Genomic DNA, 18,648 nt, shown 5'->3' with positions numbered 1-18,648 from the left:
TTTTATGATATCCTCTTTTTTATGATTTCCTCAAGCACAACAGTTGCTCATAAAATGAATATTTAAAGAATGATTAAGTTCTATTTCAAATGCTTGACCAAACTATAAAAAATACCACATTGTGCTACGTATAACATCAGTGCAGTATCTTAAAATAACATTCCTTTTCTTTGCCACATGTACTGAAAACATGCAACTCGATTCACTGAAGAAAAAGAAAGTCTGGGAGAGGCATTTTGTAACCTGAAAAAAGTTATGTACTGCTAAAGCAGCGTGCATTTTTCAGAATACAAATAGTTATATGCAGTAAAAATTTACACAATAATTTCAAATATTTTGATATTCTGTGAAACAGTTAGACCTTATGAAAACAGATTTATGCCCACTTTTCTTTTACCTAAAGGCTTATAGCAAACTAATGGAAAAGTAGTTGTGAGTTAATGGAATGCTAAATTCTTCCTAGCTGGAATAAAGTGATCTAATATTGTGCGCAGTTAAGTTACAGAATAAATAAATAAGTTTAGAGTATTTTTACCATAGTGCCACATCAACTTTAGCTAGTTTTATCTCAAGTGTTGTGCAGATTTTCAGTGTAGCATAGCATACTTAAACAGCTGTGTCACCTGCTGATTCATGAACATTGGACGGTATCTGATTCCTGAACTGTAACAGCAATTAAATACATCATCACTGTGTTTTGGTTTTGGTATACAAAAGCTTTAAATGGTTAATTTATTAATTGATGTTCCAAGGAAGTTAGGGATATTGGTACTCAGTTGCATAACTTCTTTAAAGATAGTCAAAAGTCATGAATCTAAAGAAACTCCTGATCGTATAACTTGACAAACATATTAAAATATATACTAAACTAACAACTTCCTATAAACATGGTTTTAATCAAGTTTTGTGAATTTTTTTATTTGCAGATTAAGGGCATCATGACTTGAGTCACTTAAGGAAGCTTCAGGTCAAAAAAACCTGGTTCTTATGAGTGACTTTAACAACCCAAACATTTGCTGGAAGAACAACACAGCAGTTCACATGTCATCTAGTAAGTTCCTGGAATGCATAGAGGGCTCCTTCCTCATACAAACATCAGATGTGCCAACTAGGAATGGGACACTGCTGGACTTGCTACTCACAAACCAAGAAAACCTGCTTTGTAATATCTCTGTTAGTCATAGACTTGGCTTCAGTGATCACAATGATGTGGAGTTGGAAATACTGCTGAGCATCCTGAAGGTCAGTTGCAAGACCAAGGTTTTGGATTTTAGAAGGTCAAACTACAGCTCACTCAGGGTTTGGTTGGAAGGGATTTGGTAGGAAGCTTCCATGAAGGATAAAGGAGCTAGTGTGTGCTGGGGGTTTTTTCAAGAACACTCTCCTAGATACAAAAAAACAGTTTATCCCCTCCAAAGGCAAGGGAAGTAGATAGAGCAAGAGCCCCCCTTGATTTAACTGCAACCTTCTGGCTCTGCTCAGAACCAAAAGGGAAATATATCAGAGGTGCAAAAGTTGAACATTACTCCTTGGGAAATATGAGGCCATTAGCAGGGTGTGCAGAGATGCAGTTAGGAAAGCAAAAGCTCAGTTTGAACTGCAATTGGCCATGAATGTCAAAAATTTCAAGGAAGGGTCCTTCAGATACTTTAAAAACAAGCAGAAACAGAAGGAGAATATTGGCCTACTGTTAAACAGAAGAGGTGAACTAGTCACAAAGACATTCTTCATCTCTGTCTTTACCAGCACTGTTGGTCCCCAGGACATGGGAACAAGCATCCAAGTTGTTGCAGGCACCAATCCACCACCAGTGAATGAAGAGTTGGTGTGTGAAATATTGAGCTTGACCTGTACAAATTGATGGGCCCATATGTTTTTCTTATATGTTCCCATATAAGAAAAACAAAGCCAATCAGCCAATATACTACCAAACTTTAGGAAAATGTTAGAATAGTTCTATCACCTCCTTTTAAACCCACAGCCCAAATACACAGGAAGGCAGATTTGAAGGACAAGTGTTAAAAATCTATAGTAATAGCCTAGTCAGAGAATCAGCTTCTAGGGGAAAGAGAAAGCAGCCACAAGACCATATAGACAATAGAAATAAGACTTACTGGGTTACATCATGATGTCTCTACATATGTCAGGACTATAGCAAATAAAGAGAAACAATGAGAGACTGATCGTGCAGCCAAATTCATGATAGAACTGACATCAAGAAAATATCATAGAACAAACTATAAGGTAAATACTGATACAAATTACTTGAAAAGAAAAGAAAGGAAAACTCAAAATACACTTTTTCAATGTATGTTCAAAGCATCAACAACAGGTCAAAGGGTAAGGAAAAGTGTGAAGAAAGGCAAGTAATGTCATGATACTGTTATATTCTTACACCACTGTGTGAGACGTAATAATTCTAATGGTGCGAGAATCTAAGTTGCAGCCACTTAAGTATCCTCTTAGACAAACTTGCAAAGAGATAATTAAGTAAAACAAAGGACAATTATTAAAGAAGAGAGAAGAATGTGGTAACTATTTGAATGTGAGAGATAATTTGCATGAGTTCAATGAGAAATTAGGTGTTATTCTAAGAAATTGAAACATGAAAAGAGGGATAGTGTCCTGTAGAAAAACAGACTTCAGCAAAGCTGGAAATTGATAAGTAGACTCTCTGACAGATAGCCCAAGGATGCCAGAAACACTAGCTGCAATTTAAGAAGAGGTGTTCAAAGCATGGCAGCAAAGTATGACGCCCAAACCAGAAAAAAAAATAGAGTATGTATCAGAGTGCCTTTTGGGTGAGATACTTACAAGCCCCATAACACCTCTCAGGATCTTTTTAATTATTTAAAAATAAGAAGGAATTTTAAATTGGAAGCTACATACCTGAAGGTAGCCATCAGAGTCTAATCATAAAATGTAAAAATAAAAACTGCAGCTAATCTAAATTTCAACTGGAAAGACATATAAAAATAAAAATTTAAACTTCCACAAATACAGTAGAAATGAGAATATTTGAAGATAACTAGAAGATACTGAAAATAATGATACATGATATATATGGACAATGATATATATATGGACAAATGCTTTTTTTTTTTTTTCATCAGATGGGGCCATACAAGATTTTTTATGGCATTCAATGCTGTGTGTAGCAACTGTTTCAGTAAAGCTGGATGATCAAACACTGGATTCAGAGACGTAATGCAAAACTTCCAGTTCACATTGTTTTTACTCCTTTATCTCAGACCTTATTATTTTTCAGTGGTTTTCAGTATTTTACAAAATGATACTTCTCTATAAAAATACTGAATAAGCCTCTTCATTACTAGTTAACAGTGTAAGTAAATGTACACCTTAGGGTTGCATTTATCAACATGTTCCATGCTACAAAACAGACTACAGTGTTTCTGTTTGGATTCAACAAAAGAATATGGATGAGATTCAGAAACACATCAGAAACTTTGGAGGAAAGGGTCACAACTAACAATGATCAGAATGCTCTACAACACACTGCAAGAACTAACTGAAATGAGGTAATTTGTTCAAGCCATATTTGAGGTACAGAAGGTCAAAACTGTTTCATGTATTTGTAATGTAACTTGTGAAGTTCAATAATTTTTACATTTCCTTCCTCCTGGAACTTCTTAGGAGGAGAATAGTAAAGAAGGATGCGGCATAAGAAATAACTTCCCCTAAAGCCATATGAAGTTATCTGGTATTCTTTGTAATGACAGTATCAGGACGGATTGATTGAAAATGTGTCTAGTAAATGGAAAAAAAAAACCCACTGATTATTGGTATGCATTCTATTTAGTCTGTTCTTCCAAAGTCACACTCCCTCACTCCATGCTCCAGTCACACCCAAGCACAACAACAGCCACCTGTTTGGAAGAGCAGCTTTTTGCTTATCTCTGGTCAGGGAATGTCTAATTTCTTTAGTATCTTCCCAGTATTAAGATACAGAGTTAGTACAATGGCAAGTACGAAGGATGATGATGAGATGACTCTTCTTTGGTGTTAAAAACTATAATCTCTGCATTAACAGTAAGACACGGCATTGTTTTAATGGAAACAAAGCTAGGGTTTTGTTTGTAGAACTTCACTGCTTGCAGTTCTGTGTTTTTTCTTCAGGTGATCAATCCCTACATACTGCTACTATGTTGAAAAGCAACGGCATACCTAAGATTTATGGGCATGTGTCATCAGCTTTCAACCTAAAGTGGATTAAGACTATATTTTGATCTATATCTGTATTTATATTTTTATATTTGCCTATTTATTAATAGGCAAACATGACTATTCATCATTATGATTCATGATGTATTGGAGAAGTTTCTCATTGACAGTGAATTTCCTAACAAAAGGGGGATCAGGGGGAACAAACACTCTCTAAAATACACTCAAATAACAGATATTTGGCTTAGTAAAATCTATTCATTTCTTTGCTGTAAAAATGTCCCAGACATTATTATTATTTTCCCACTCCATATCAGGATAAAACCAAGATATTTTAAAATAATCTGAAAGAAGCATCTGAAAATCTTTACTGAAAAAAAGAAATAAGAGGTACAAACTAATTCAGAGGAGCCTAATGATTAGGGATCTGATTTGTGATGCAGAAGACCCAGTTTTAAGCCCTTAGTATGCATTATTTAGTGGCAGGATTCTCTGTTTCCCTGTCTCCCCAGTGACTGTTCTAACTTCTAAGCTGATCTGACAAGTTGTGACTGAAGTTATCCTGTGGAGTTCTGATTGTATAAATAATTGAATATTTTTGGAGCAGAGATTTGAACCTCATTCTTCCTAAATGAGTACTCTTAAATGTTGGGTGGTACAGTTCCTCCTCTTACTACTTTTCTCTGGTTTAATGAATATTCAAAACTTTATATAAAGCGGATTTGTGCCAAGAAGAGCAACAGAAGAACAAACTGTATTTTCTTCTAACTCAACTCTTTACCATGACTGTTGTTACGCTGTCTTGTGCTCCTGTTAAAAACATGTCTGGCTCAGTACAGTCTGACAAATTCCCTTCAGCCTCTTTAAGAGCTATATTTTGAAATACCCTCTTTTCGCACTGGTCTTACTGTGCATCCTATCTTATTATCCAGTCAGTAAATTCATAACATTCTCCCCTCCACCTTTTTGCAATGCCGCAAATTTATGTGAAAGTTTGATCTGTTTCCGCTGGCAGACTTTTCCTAAGCACTTGGTGCAATCAATTTTTATTTGTGATTAACTTCAACTGATCAAAAGAACAAAGGGGAAAAAGAAGACAACAAAAGGTAATATGACATTACTTCAAACTGTTATGAATGCAAAGGTTAGTGTCCTCTTTTTGATGTTACGTATTACAGCAAAACTCTTAGGAAGACTTTTGAAATGGCAGGCATAAAAACATCTTGACTGGTTTGTTTCTTTTAAGAAATGTAGAAAATTCTAAAAAATAATGCTAAAAGACTTAGTAAAAGAAAAAGAAGACCACAAAAAAGTTTGAAATGTCTTTTTTAAAATAGAAGGTCATTCTGAAATTAAAGAGAATTATCTGGACAAGAATGAAATATGGACAATACTCAAGAAAAGGAAGAGGACTCATCAGTATGTCCTAGAGCTAAAGCAGAGTTCATAGTGGTTTATAATTCTCTTTTCTTAGAGGAAAAGTCTTAAGTGTAGCCTTCGAAGTTAAGACAACCATATGAAAAAGACTGATTAGTAAGCCTTTTTGCTGTTCTGTGCGACAATCAAAAACTATCTCAATTGCAATAAGTTTTCAGGAGAAAACTACAAAAGTTTTTCCTTTTGAGGGACACCATGCACTTTTTCAGTTCACAGATTAAACCAAGAGCCATATAATTTTGACGTTTCCTTTAAAATTAAATTATTATCAGCTGATAGCAAATGAGTTTGAGGAGAAAATCTTGTGCACTCAAGAAACTCATATCAGCCCAAAAGTCATTTCCTATATGTGACAGTTGTCTAAAACATGCAAATCATTCCAAATTCCAGTGTATGGGCATGTCATACCATGTAAATTCTAGTAGTCAGTATTTCTTAGAGCTTGATATGGTATTCCACTGAGGTTTCAAAAACAACATGTTGTGAGGCAATCCATTTAACTCACTGCAGCTGCAGGTTTTGGACCCGCAGTTCTCAGGTTTTCCCACTTTTCTTTATTTTGTACATAGCATTTTTTAGATGGCTGGCCTTACCAACAGTAAGTGTAGGAACCCAGACCTTTATTTCCCAAATGATCCTAAATGCCAAAGAGTGTCTGAGTCACTCTTCTTGATTACATGGTTAAAATAAATACTCAGTGGGTTAAAAAAGATTAATTGCCATACTTCTGAATGACTAAAGTCTTTCTTATTCATATAACTAAAAAATGAAGACCTCAGGTACTTTGAAGGCATTTTCCCTCTCTCAGAGGGGAAAGATCCAGAATGCAGTTATTCTTTGATGCTGGAGAAAGGAGCAACTTGTGGAGTCTATACCATTTTTCTGAAATGTTCATAGAATATGATGGATCTTGAAGGAATAAGGTAATAAGACAGTAATCTTTAAATCTTGGCTGCTCCAAACCGGCACATTCTTCTTTTCTGCCTTTCTCTACTATATTATCCACCAAGGCATGTAGAATAGAAACCCAGCAGTTGTAAGCAAAGACAGTTGTGACTTTGGTCACCAAGCTGGCCCTAACTATAACAATCCCAACATTCATTGCTTTCTGGGATCATTACTTCTAGCAAATTAGAGTTCTAATTTTGATCTGAAGACGGAAAGGCAAGCTTAATGGCCCTGCAGAATATTATCACAATCCATTGTTGACTATCTTCTCATGTTTCAAGTGAAGTCGTAATTATGGTATCAGAAGGCATTATGCCAAGAATCCCATTTTGTTTGAGCAATACCATTATCCAACCTTCTGCCTTTTGTAATTTAGCTAGATTTTTTTTTTCAATTAAACTTGCATTTCTACTTTCAGCAGTGATGTAATTTTACTTGTACTCTTTTCCATTATTATTTATTGGCAAATGGGTTAGTCTGAATATTGTTTTGCGTTTACATTCCAGAATTAGCAGAAGAAATGTTCTAGTGGATGAAGATATTTTTAAGTTAAATCCACTTTTTTTTGGAATGTTATACATAATTTCACAGAGAGTTCACACTGGTTTTCAGTAATTTAGAAGGCGAAAGTAAATATAGCAGATGCAGAAACATAAAGAGTAGTGAGAACCCTTTTATGTGTCCTAAATTCTGCCTTACTTGCACTTCTTCACCCACAACTGTAAATCAGTGCAGTTGATTATAGCAATATTCTCCCTTAAAATTTCAATATAAACATTGTTTCATTTGCTGTGACTTATTTTCTGATGAGATGAAACTATTATTTTTTTCTTTTTTTGATGAGACTTTAATTTTAATCTCATTTTATTTATGAAGGACTATGCATAATGTGCTGACTCGTCCTTTCTTTCATGAAAAGAGAGATCAGAAAGACTGTAATCTCCTTTTTGTTATTCCATGTGTTTCACCTTTTTATTTACTTAATGTAATAAGGGCTATAAAAATATATTCTTCCCGTAAATATATAAATATTTACACATATCAAAGGGTGGGATATGGTCTTGCATTTTTGAATGTCACATAACGTGGTGGGATGTAATCTGTAACAGGTATGACGTAATAGACAAACTCTTTGGCTGCAGCAAATGGTACTTCCTTTCTAAATTAAGCCTTTTACCACTTAATACTGCAGGCTACATTCTGAGGAGAGAAACTGTTCAGCTTCTGGGAGGAGGCAACAAATTATTACTGTTAAATAAAATACAAACACAATAGCTTTAAAATCAGATTTAGCCTGCATTATTGGTTCTGGGGTTTGAAATGGAGATTGTTGTTGACAGCTGCAAACTGCACACAAGAAGGTAAGACATAAAAGACTAATTTCTGTCTTATCACATGGAAGTGCAAATTACCCCCTTTCATTCTGATGAACCAAACTGCTCAAGCTCTAGAATATCACTGCAGAATTAAGCCAACCCACTGGGATAATTTCAGTGTTGGAGAATCAGCATTGAATTTGGGTTTCCAGTAAAGGAAAAAAAAATATAAAAGAACCTAAAAATATGTGAGGCTTTGCTCCCAAAAACCCCTAAAAGGTTAGGATTTAAAGCAGCATCACGTTATTTCCCGTACCTTCAGAAATGCATGTGCCTGTTTCTCATATAAAGCTGAACTGCTGTTTCCCTACTGCTATGGGGATTACCCTCGTGGCATTCAAAGACATGTTTTTTCCTTATTTTTCCAGTATTCTAGGAATAATAGTTTTAAAGCAGATGTACAGTGGCCCCATTATTCATATAGCACACTGAGAAGACAAGTAACTAATGTACAGAAGAAAAGACAAGAAAACCCTGTAAATGTTCATCTGAACTATTAAATGAAATCACTGGCATTGTTTCTGCATCCTTGTTGTGCTTACTTTCCAGTAGTCATGGATTAAATTAGTTACTTGACATGGATATTCACTAAAACAGTAAATATAAGTGGCAATATATTAATAAAATATATACTTGAAATTGGTATTTACAATATTCAACAACAGAACACAATGGAGGTAAGGCTGCACAATCAGTCACAGAATCTGGGATATTAAAAAAACAACTCTAAAATAAGTTTTAGGTCTTGTATAGATTAAAATGTCAAACACACTTGTAGCCATGACTAGTCACAAAGAAAATGGGTTAAATACATAATCCATTTCTAAATCAAATTTTTAAAAATCTTTTAAGTAAGTTTCTACAATGGAAACTACGTAATCTTCTTTACAAGCACATTTGTCACCTTTTTTCTATTCTAGTAAACACGGGTGCTAGAAATCAGAAGTCTCATGTTATCATCTGTGCCATGGCTTTAAAGATGTTATTCTTCTCTGTAGAATCTCTAGAGCTGCACTACATGTGTATAACAGCACTGTCCATGTTAGATGCCCTATGGAATGCAGACTAACTAGGAATGGCACTGGTCTCCCAATAGCCCTTTGTCATATCTGCCAGGCCTGTGCAGGTTCCTAAAATACAATTGCCATTAAAGACGTCACTAGTCCTCTGTGCATAGACTGCCAGAGCAGAAATCCGAATAATCTAATATTAAAGAATTCTGGGAGCAGGGTTTCTATCATTACTTTCAGAAACACTCCCACAGTGAGCCTGGCCAAGTTTTAAAGACATATCCTTCCCTATATATAGAACAACAATTTTCCTGGTGTGAATGTCTTTGCCACACAAGGCCCAGCACTGGAGGTTCTTCTTGTACATTAGTACCAACAACATTTACTGCAGAGAATAATTTTTGCAACACAGTATAAAAATTCTCCACAGTTCAGTCTTTGCAAGGATTATACAACACAGCACAGTAAAGTCCCTTTGTGGAACGAGTACTTTACAAAGCTGACACAGGCTAAACATTTCCAATTTTTGTCTGAACATGCCTTAGAAGGAATAATTTCCAAGTCCTGCAGCTATTAGTTAAGGCAGGTGGGTGCAGATGTACTTCTGCAGCTCTGAATGCTGCACGTTGTTGTGAGCTTTTCACTATTTTAGCTCACTCTCATTGTAACCTGAAATTCTTCTGTTCAGTTGTAAAAGGCCTGAAAAGAATATATTTCTTTTTAAATCTAGCATTTAAAGGTCAATACAATAGAACAGCTCAACCATGCATCTTAATATAGAACTCTAAAGCCAACAAGGAATCTGGCCTTTTGTTCTTTAAGACTTATTAGAGGAGTTTCTTTAATCATTAATTGTTAAAAATGAATCTGTGCATAAGAAACATCTCTTGTTATTGAAGGAAATATAATACATGGGAACATACTATTCTGTTGAAAAGAGGAAGGATGGAAGGGGTAAAATGAGGCAAAAAAAAGGTAATAAGAAAAAAGAGAAGAAAGTATGCATTAAGTTTCAGCCATAAATCGGAGTATAGATAACTTCTAGTTATTTAACAAAGTGGCACACACTGGAGTTTTTCTTCAGAGAGCTCTCTGCTTCTGAGATCTCCTTACACATGACTGAGTGTATTTCTTGTACAGTCCTGTATATATCAGCATCCATCAGAGCAACAAGCTAACAACATGAGTGAAAGACTGCAAACAGAAAGGCCTGGATCACTAGGGAATATGAACTATCCCTATTGGCAACTGACATGTTACTGCTGTGCACTTCTTTCCTCTTTTACGTATTTGCACATGAAATGGTTCAGCTAACCATGGCTGAGCTAACCAGAAAGACATGGAAGGAGCAAAAGACAAGAGAGGTAACCAGGCAAAGGTAGAATACAATGGGTGAGCGAAGTGAGGTCAAGCAGCAAAGGGAATATCAGCAAGGACAAAGCTGAGGGGAGTGGAGGAGGCAGCCAAACAGTGAGCATAAGTGAACACCCCGGGACAAAGTTCTGTATGGAACACTGCTAAATTCTCCTCCAGGAGAATAACTTAATGCTGAATCTACTCTTTCATGTCATGATGAAGAGGGTAGTACTTCTGTGCAGCCACAGAAATCACAGATTAAATGACAAATTTAGGCTGGCAGAGTTTTCTGGAGATCAGCAGGTCCAAATGACTGCTCCAAGAAGGACTAGTTGCAAGGTCACTTAATGTTCTAGTGTCTTATTGTTGTCATCACGAAGAACTATTTTTTTATTTTATCTAGCAGAAATACCACTTGATGTAAGTTGTGAATATTGCCTCCTGCTCCTCTTTGGTTCATCTGCATGTGATGTACCAGAGGTTCAGTATTTCAAAAACAGTATTGTGCAGATTAGAACATTTTCTACCAATCTGCTGGCCACATTCTACACAGCCCAGTACATGGCTAGCCTTCACTGCTGACCCACATTCAGCTTGTGTATAAGAATCCCCAGCCATTTTCCACATGAGAATACCCAGAGAGTCAGTCCTTGGCCAGTACAGTCACATGCGGTTATTCTACCCAGATGCAGGACTTTGCATTTGCTTCTGTTGAACTTTCCAAAGTGGCTTTTACTCTGTTTCTCCTGTCTGCCTTTGTTCCCCTTTTGTGTATAAATTGCTCCCCTAGTTTTAGTATCATCTACAAAATCATAGAGGGTTTATTCTGTCCCATTATACAGATCCATTATGTCTCACTGATGAAGATGTTAAGTAATATTTACACAAACACAGTAATCTCAGGAACACCACTTTGTAACTGGCTGCCTGTTAGAAAGAAGAGAGTTGGAAAAATAATTATACCTCGTATACTGGAACTTTGTGCTTGCTGAACTTAATCTTTCTCATCACTTTCCAAAGCCTTATCTGCTCTGCATCTTTTTTTCTTTGAGTGCTTCTGTGTCTTCAAGGCTTTATTTTAGCTTCTACAAGACATCTAAAAGGCCTCCACCACCAGACAGTAGCATGCAGAGGATAGGGACATGACACAACCAATATGATCAAGTGAAGCCGTTTTATTGAGATTTTACATTACATTTATACCCCTCTTCAGCAGGGGCGAGCCATGGTGTCACAAGCTGATTTGTCAGTTCTCCTTTAGCAGTAAACAATCATTGTTTACCTACAGTATTATGCTTTTCCATGAGAAATGGCTATGTGAGCACTCTGGTCTACAAAATAACAAGTCAAGGATAACTGAGGAAAGCTTCCCATGAGAAGTGAGAGGAGTACAAGGCAGAGCAACTTTCTAATAATACAGAGAGAAACCTTAAAGGCAACGTGTCCTCTACAGTGACTAATTCTTTTACAAGGCTAACTTTATTCAGGTGCAAAAGCTGGGTTGTGCACGTCTAAATATCCGTGCCCATTTTGATCTAAAAACTCAACAATAGCAGGTCCCATTCATTAACTTGAGCAATTGTTGTCAGAGGAACACATTACATGGTTATGCTAAACTGAAGGCATTACACTGAAAACTAGCCTCGAGCTGAAATAATGCATTCTGAATTACTAATAGGGTTGAAAAGTTTTCTTATAGAATCATAGAAACATAGAATAGTTTGGGTTAGAAGGGAACTTAAAGGTCATCTAGTACAAACCTCCCTGCCAAGGATAGGAATACCTTCCACCAGATCAGGTTGCTCAAGGCCTCACCCAACCTGGCCTTGAACACTTCGATGAAGGTGGCACCCAGAAGTTCTCTGGGCCACATGTTCCAGTGCCTTACCACCTTCACAGTAAAAAATGTCTTCCTAATATCTAATCTAAATTTTCTGTTTAAAATCATTACCCCTCATCTTATCACTGGAATCCCTGATAAGCAGTTCCTTCTCATCTTTCCTGTAGGTCCCCTTTGGGTACTAAAAGACCACTACAAATCTCACCAGCACCTTGTTTTCTCCGGGACAAACAAGCCCAGTTTTCTCAGCCTGTCCTCACAGGAGAGGTGCCCCAGCCCTCTGATCATCTTTGGGGCGCTCTTCTGGACCAGCTCAAGCAGGTCCATGCTTTTTGTTTTGCTAGGGACTCCAGAGCTGAACACAGGTGAGACCTCAGCAATATGAAGCAGAAGGACAAGAACAAAATCGCTCAGTCTGCTGGCCGTGATTCTTTTGATGCAACTCTGGATACAGACAGATTTCCAGGCTACTAGCTAACATTACTGGCTCATATTCAGTTTTCTGTATGCCAGTACACCAACTCCTTCTTTGCTGGGCTTCTCTCAATCCAGTAATCACCCAGCCTATATCCATGTTTGGGATTGCCCTTACCCAGATCCACTACCTTGCACTTGCCAAGGTCCATCTGGATGCCGTCTCTTCCCCCTAGATTATCAACCACACCACTCAGCTTGGTGTCATCCACAAACTTGCTGAGGGTGAACTCAATCCCACTGTCCCCAGTAAATTTGTTAAACAATACTGATTCCAATACAGGCCCCTGAGGGACATAATTCATCACTGGTCTCCTTACGGTGTTGAGCCATTGACGCTTTCTTTGAGTGCAAACATCCAGCCAATTTCTTTCCACTCATCAAATCCATTTAAGGAGGCAAGGATGTGCAAAACAGTTTCAAACGCTTTGCACATGTCCAGGTAGATGACATCAGTTGCTTTTCCCTTATCTCGTAATGCTGTAACATTGTCATAGAAGGACACCAGTTTTGTCAGACATTATTTTCCTTTAGTGAAGCCGTGTTGGCTGTCACTAATAACCTTTCTATTCTCCATATGCCTTAGCATAGTTTCCAGGAACACCGTTTCCATGATCTTGCCAGGCATAGATGTAAGATTGACCTATCTGTAGTTCCCCAATATATGTGAAAACTGGGTAACATTTTCCTCCAGTGATATGACTTTTGAAACTAAGGTTCAAATCATTACAATCCATCACTTTTATGTACTTGTGTGTCACTTTTTCCTGAACTGGAGGACTTATGATGGGGAATGGGGGTGTCTGTTGTGTAGGGTTGCAGGACTGTCTGATGTGCTGTCTGAATCACATATTGGCAAGCTAGGCAGCAGTACCTTGAAGTACCACCTTCCCCCACAGTACAAACCTCTCTATACTAGCACTGTGATGCTTCCAACTCTTTGAATTATACTGACTAGTAAATTTAACCAGCTTAATTCTTCTGTGTATGTTTGGGATAGTTTTTTCTAAATCAAGTTCTGTAGGAGTTAGATGGTAATTGTGGTTATTTAAGAAGGCTGCCAATGTATACAAAAGTGAAAGATAAATTAAGTGTTGAAGTGAAGTGTCATTTCTCTTCCTTGATGTCACTGGTGAAGAAAGTAGATTCATTAATATATCTTTTAAAAAATGTCTTCATCTCTGCCCTCTTGTTAAACAGCCTCCTTCTTTGCCACCTTTCATTTAAGTGGTATTCAAGCGTCCCCTAGTATCTCTTGCAACAGTCTCGTGCCTGCTCCAAGCTACATGCAATTTCTCATGGCTAGTGAAGAAGAGAGGGGGAGAGGAAAGCCACCAAAGCCATTCTCAGTACATGCCCTCTGCCCACAGATGAAGTTTGAGCAGTAAAGAGCAGTACTGCCAGCTCTGTACATAACCATTTCCCTAAGGTTCCTGGAGACAGTTTTCTTGTCTTTAATGTTCACTAAGCTAAACAGAAAAAACATTCCATAGTTCCATTCTCATACGTCAGGGTAGCAAAGCTAGTTCTTTACTTAACCATTGCCTCTGATACATATGCACCCTTCTCCCCCCTACATAATACAAACATGTAACATTCATGAAATGTCCTCTGTTTAGCCCTGAGGACTAACATATGACAAACCTGGCCTGACCATTTTTTCAAAACCTGGTTTCTTGCTTACTAATCCAAGAGGAAAAGGTTTATGTTACTTTGGAAGAACACCATGATTATGTGAGGAACAGCTCTTACAGCATCTTAGCCCTTATTTGGTCACCCATTTTTGGCTACCCCTTTGAGAAAAGTGGTACAGTATTAATTTCTCCCAACTATAAATGTCTACACTGTAGCCACCTACATCAGAGCTAGTCATCTGGACTCCTCGTACAGTGGGAGGAAAGAAATAGGCACTTGTAAATGCAATAAATCTTGCTTATTTTAGACACATCTCTTAGAATGAGATGAATCACTCTCTGCATACACTTATTTTCTTCATTTGCTGAACAGCTCAGACAGTTCAGAGACAACCACACAGCAGATTTTTGAAGATGAATGGAATCCCACCTATCCATTATTATGACAGTCTTTTATAAACAGAATGCTGTGCTGCCATCTTTTTTTATTTCATACTAGTGCAATGTTTTTAAATGCCCCTGATATTTAGTAATTTGTAGATTTTTTTTGACAATGTGTTTAAAAGTAGTTAACATACTAAAATGTTGTGTAAATTATGTGAAGAGAATTGTAATCCTTCAGCTAGGCAATTACAGCTGAAACAATGTAACCAGCTTGCCATATACACAATTCTCTCCATATAAAGAGCTGGAGTCTTTTACTCCTGACTAAGAAGGGAAACAATAATCACATATTGAAATAAGGCATTTTTATACAAGGAAAACTGTAGTCATCCCATAGACTTTACTGGATAACTATGTATATTAAAAACACAAAAATCTGGTGTTGTTATATGTAGCTCAAGCCTTAGGAGAAATATGTTAACAGTGCTCTTGAGCATGTCATATTTCTGAATCTGCCCTAAGCATTCTGCTTTAGTAATGTCTCTGCAGACTGGGGGGACACTCCTATCTCTAAGCTAGCAGACTTCCTTTACAGTCAATGGAGTGGGATGCCTTTTGGCATTTTAAGGGCACAATTCATCTGACCTATTTTAGATATGTACTTTAAGAAGAGCTGAATCATGCATTAGAAATCCCTTTTTCTTTCCAATTGCTGTAGTCTTCCAAAGACTAACGCAGATGTACAATTCTCTTTCACCTATGCCTGCTTCTCAGCAAATGAAGTGCTTCTCACTGCTTTCCACAGTCTTTGTCTTTCTGTCCTTGTTGCTGTTAGTAAAACAAGACCACAGTGGAAGTACTCACATGGGCATAACCTTATTGTTATTTCAGGAGTGCTGGTCCTGGCATGATTGCCAGGAATATGGCAGTCTCTCAGTGGAGGGAGGACCAAGGACTATTGCCAAAAGGCTGTTTGAATGTAGAAACCTTATTCGGCGTCACAAGAGGTTTTAGGCCTATGGATGTGAGCCACGCTATGCCCTGCAGCTTTCAGGCTGAAGAACTCTTCCTTTGAGTTATTAGACAACGTACTCACTATGGTATCTAGCCACAGGCTGGAGTGCTAATTCCAGCCAAGTCCAGTATCTAAAATCTACCCCACCAAATATGAAAGTTATTGTATACCAGTGTGTTCACTGCACTTAGGAATTTTTACAGTGTGGAGAGTATAGCCTGTGACAAGCTTTTAGTTTATGGCATTCATAAATGCCTTTTATGGAGCATGAAGAAATCCATTACCCGTTTTTACGTGAGCATGTTTCAAAAATGTGATCATGTCTGTGACTTACCAAACACCTGTGATTAGTCCTTTTATTGCTGACATTTCTAAAAGAAAATGGAAATGTTCCATGTAGTAGCCATCTAGCTGGTTTTCTAATTGCAGTCTGAGAAGACTTGCACAAACATGTATTGATTGTCATCTATTCTTACAAAGCATAAAAGCCCTGACAAACTTCTGGCCCCACTTCTCACATTTAGCTCACCACAGAGAAAGCCCTGCCCCACACCTGTACCTGACTTCGTACCTGAACGAACGTACCTGAACCATGCATACCTATGGTCTTCCTGGCAAACAGCCCAAATATGTGCACCCATCTCTTCTGGTGCAAGGGCTGGGATAACCAACAGGTGACTTTTCAAATGTGAGGGTTAATGCTATGAATACATCTATATGAGATAAAACATCAAAAATTACAAAATACAGAACTGTGCACTTACTCGGTAAACTGAAATAAAGTAGAGCTGTCCACACTATAATTTTGCTAGCACTATAGGGCTTGATAATTCCTCTATGCTTACTGGTCAGCAAAAGTATTTGAAAATTTTGATAGCTATGAGAAATCATTGCAGAAAATAAGTCATCTGGCTGTATTCTGCTCACTTTGTAGTGGTGTAAGTCTGAAGTATATCTTCTTTAGTATCAACTTGGAAAGCAAATAAAAAATGAAATATAGCTTAGTGCAGCAGAATTTGCTAGGTAATATCTTTTTTTTCCCAAAACTGTTAGTGAGAGTACCGTAAACTCTTCTCACAGACATTAAGTTCCTCAGGCAGAAAGTTCTTGTACTGTGTAGTATGCATACCCCAATGGGACTCAGACTTCCATGCTTGAGGCTTCACCATTAAACAGAACTTTGAAAGAAAACCCAGAAGCTGTCAAACATCACACAAATATTTGTTCATTTCCTTAGTAATCCTATCTGTGCTCCGAATTCCCTAACAGTTTCCTGATAAATAACATTTTTGTTCCTATTCCTGCTGAGAAGCAGAAGATATTTTCTTACTGCAAAATTTGGAGCAGTTTTCCAATAGGAGGGACAGACCAAGAACCATAATTAATGTAAAGGCAGAGACCTATTTCTTAGGTGGTAAAAAGGGAAAAGACTTAATATCCAATATGTGTCTTCTGTTTGAATGTGCTATTAGTCCTAAATGTCCTTGTTTTAAGAAGGTGAAAATAGGACCCATCTAACCAGTTCTGAAGAGCTGTTCTTTTGATAGAAGTTGTCATAAATTAAGTCATGATAAAAGGAAGCTGCAGTTAATATCTTAGTCTAAAACAGTCACAACAAGATCCTACTAGACTATTTAGTTACTTAACCAGCAGCTTGTAAGACATGTACAAAGTGAAAAAGGACAGGGGAGATCAGAGGCAAATACTATTCTTCCATCATTCTGTCAGGTCTACTATATCACTGTATGGATTATGTCAGAGAGAAGCAAATGCTGTTCCCCATTGAAAACAAAGGCAATGCTTTCAACTTCTGCATTAAAATCTGGAGCAAGATTTCCCTGGGATTTCTTGTTATGATCATTTTCTTGGGTTTTATTTGCTTTGTTGCTTTTTTTCAGTATATGCTTTTTAAGACAGAACTTAAAACAGATCACAGTTAAGGCAAAATGTCTGTGCTGGTGTCTCCATTTAAAAATATATTTTTGTTAATAATCATTGTGGTTTGGTACACTAGGACACTGACCTGGAGATCAAAGACAATGTGGTTTTATTGCTTCTTCTGCCAGTAAATTGCCTTGAAGCTTAAAGTAAGTCACAGTGCCTTCCATTTTAACATGCTGTCTACCTGACATGCTGTGGCTTTTAATTTCAGTGCCTTCTAATGATGCAAACAGATAAGCTTTAAAGAAAATACCATTCAAACAAGAAGGTTTAGAAACTATTTACTTTTGTAGAATCGTCCTCCTGTACACTGAGTAAAGTTTACATATAAGAAAATAAAGCAAACAGGTAAAGTAGCTTTAGGTATATGTGCTTCTTGTATCAGCCTCTCTTCCAGCTTTTCCAATGCAAATTTGCCCCACCATGCAACAATGCTGAAGTTCTGTCCTGGTCTACACGAGACTGTTGGCCAAGTCCACTTCTTGGCATAAGTTACTCTCATTTCATGAATGAAAAGCTTTGATGGCAAGTGACATTTTCTTTAATGATGATATCTATGCTTGTATAAGGGTTTCTGCTGTGTCAGTCAGGATATTGAATTTAAATGCAGACCAAGGCAAAGATTGTGCCAGTTTTTCCATTAAAAATATTATCTCAAATTACTCATTTCTTTCTGAAATTGTTTGGTTATAATTGCCCTGGGCTACTTTTTGCCCAGATCTGTCATTCTGCTTCAGGATTTCAGCAAAGAGGCTGCCTCTAAATGTGCTTTAAGTCTGAGAAAGCTGAAGAAAATAAAAGCCAAAACACTTCACATACAATGATAAATTTTCATTACTGGTCAAGAAATTTGAAAACCAGAAATATTCTGGCAGAAAAATAGCTCTAAATGAGGAAAGGAGTCTTGAAAAATGTTTTTGGAAAAACTGAGGGTGATATTAATAAGTTATGCAGAGTTCAAAATTATATTTTTAATTACTCTGGTTTCATCACTTTTTTATCCAAACAGGACAGTGTGTGTATGTGCTAATGGGAATATCTCCAAAGAACA

The sequence above is a fragment of the Phaenicophaeus curvirostris genome, chromosome Z (assembly GCF_032191515.1).
Source record: "Phaenicophaeus curvirostris isolate KB17595 chromosome Z, BPBGC_Pcur_1.0, whole genome shotgun sequence".
NCBI lineage: Eukaryota > Metazoa > Chordata > Aves > Cuculiformes > Cuculidae > Phaenicophaeus > Phaenicophaeus curvirostris.
The sequence above is the reverse complement of the archived record's forward strand: the minus strand, read 5'-3'. Positions refer to the sequence as shown.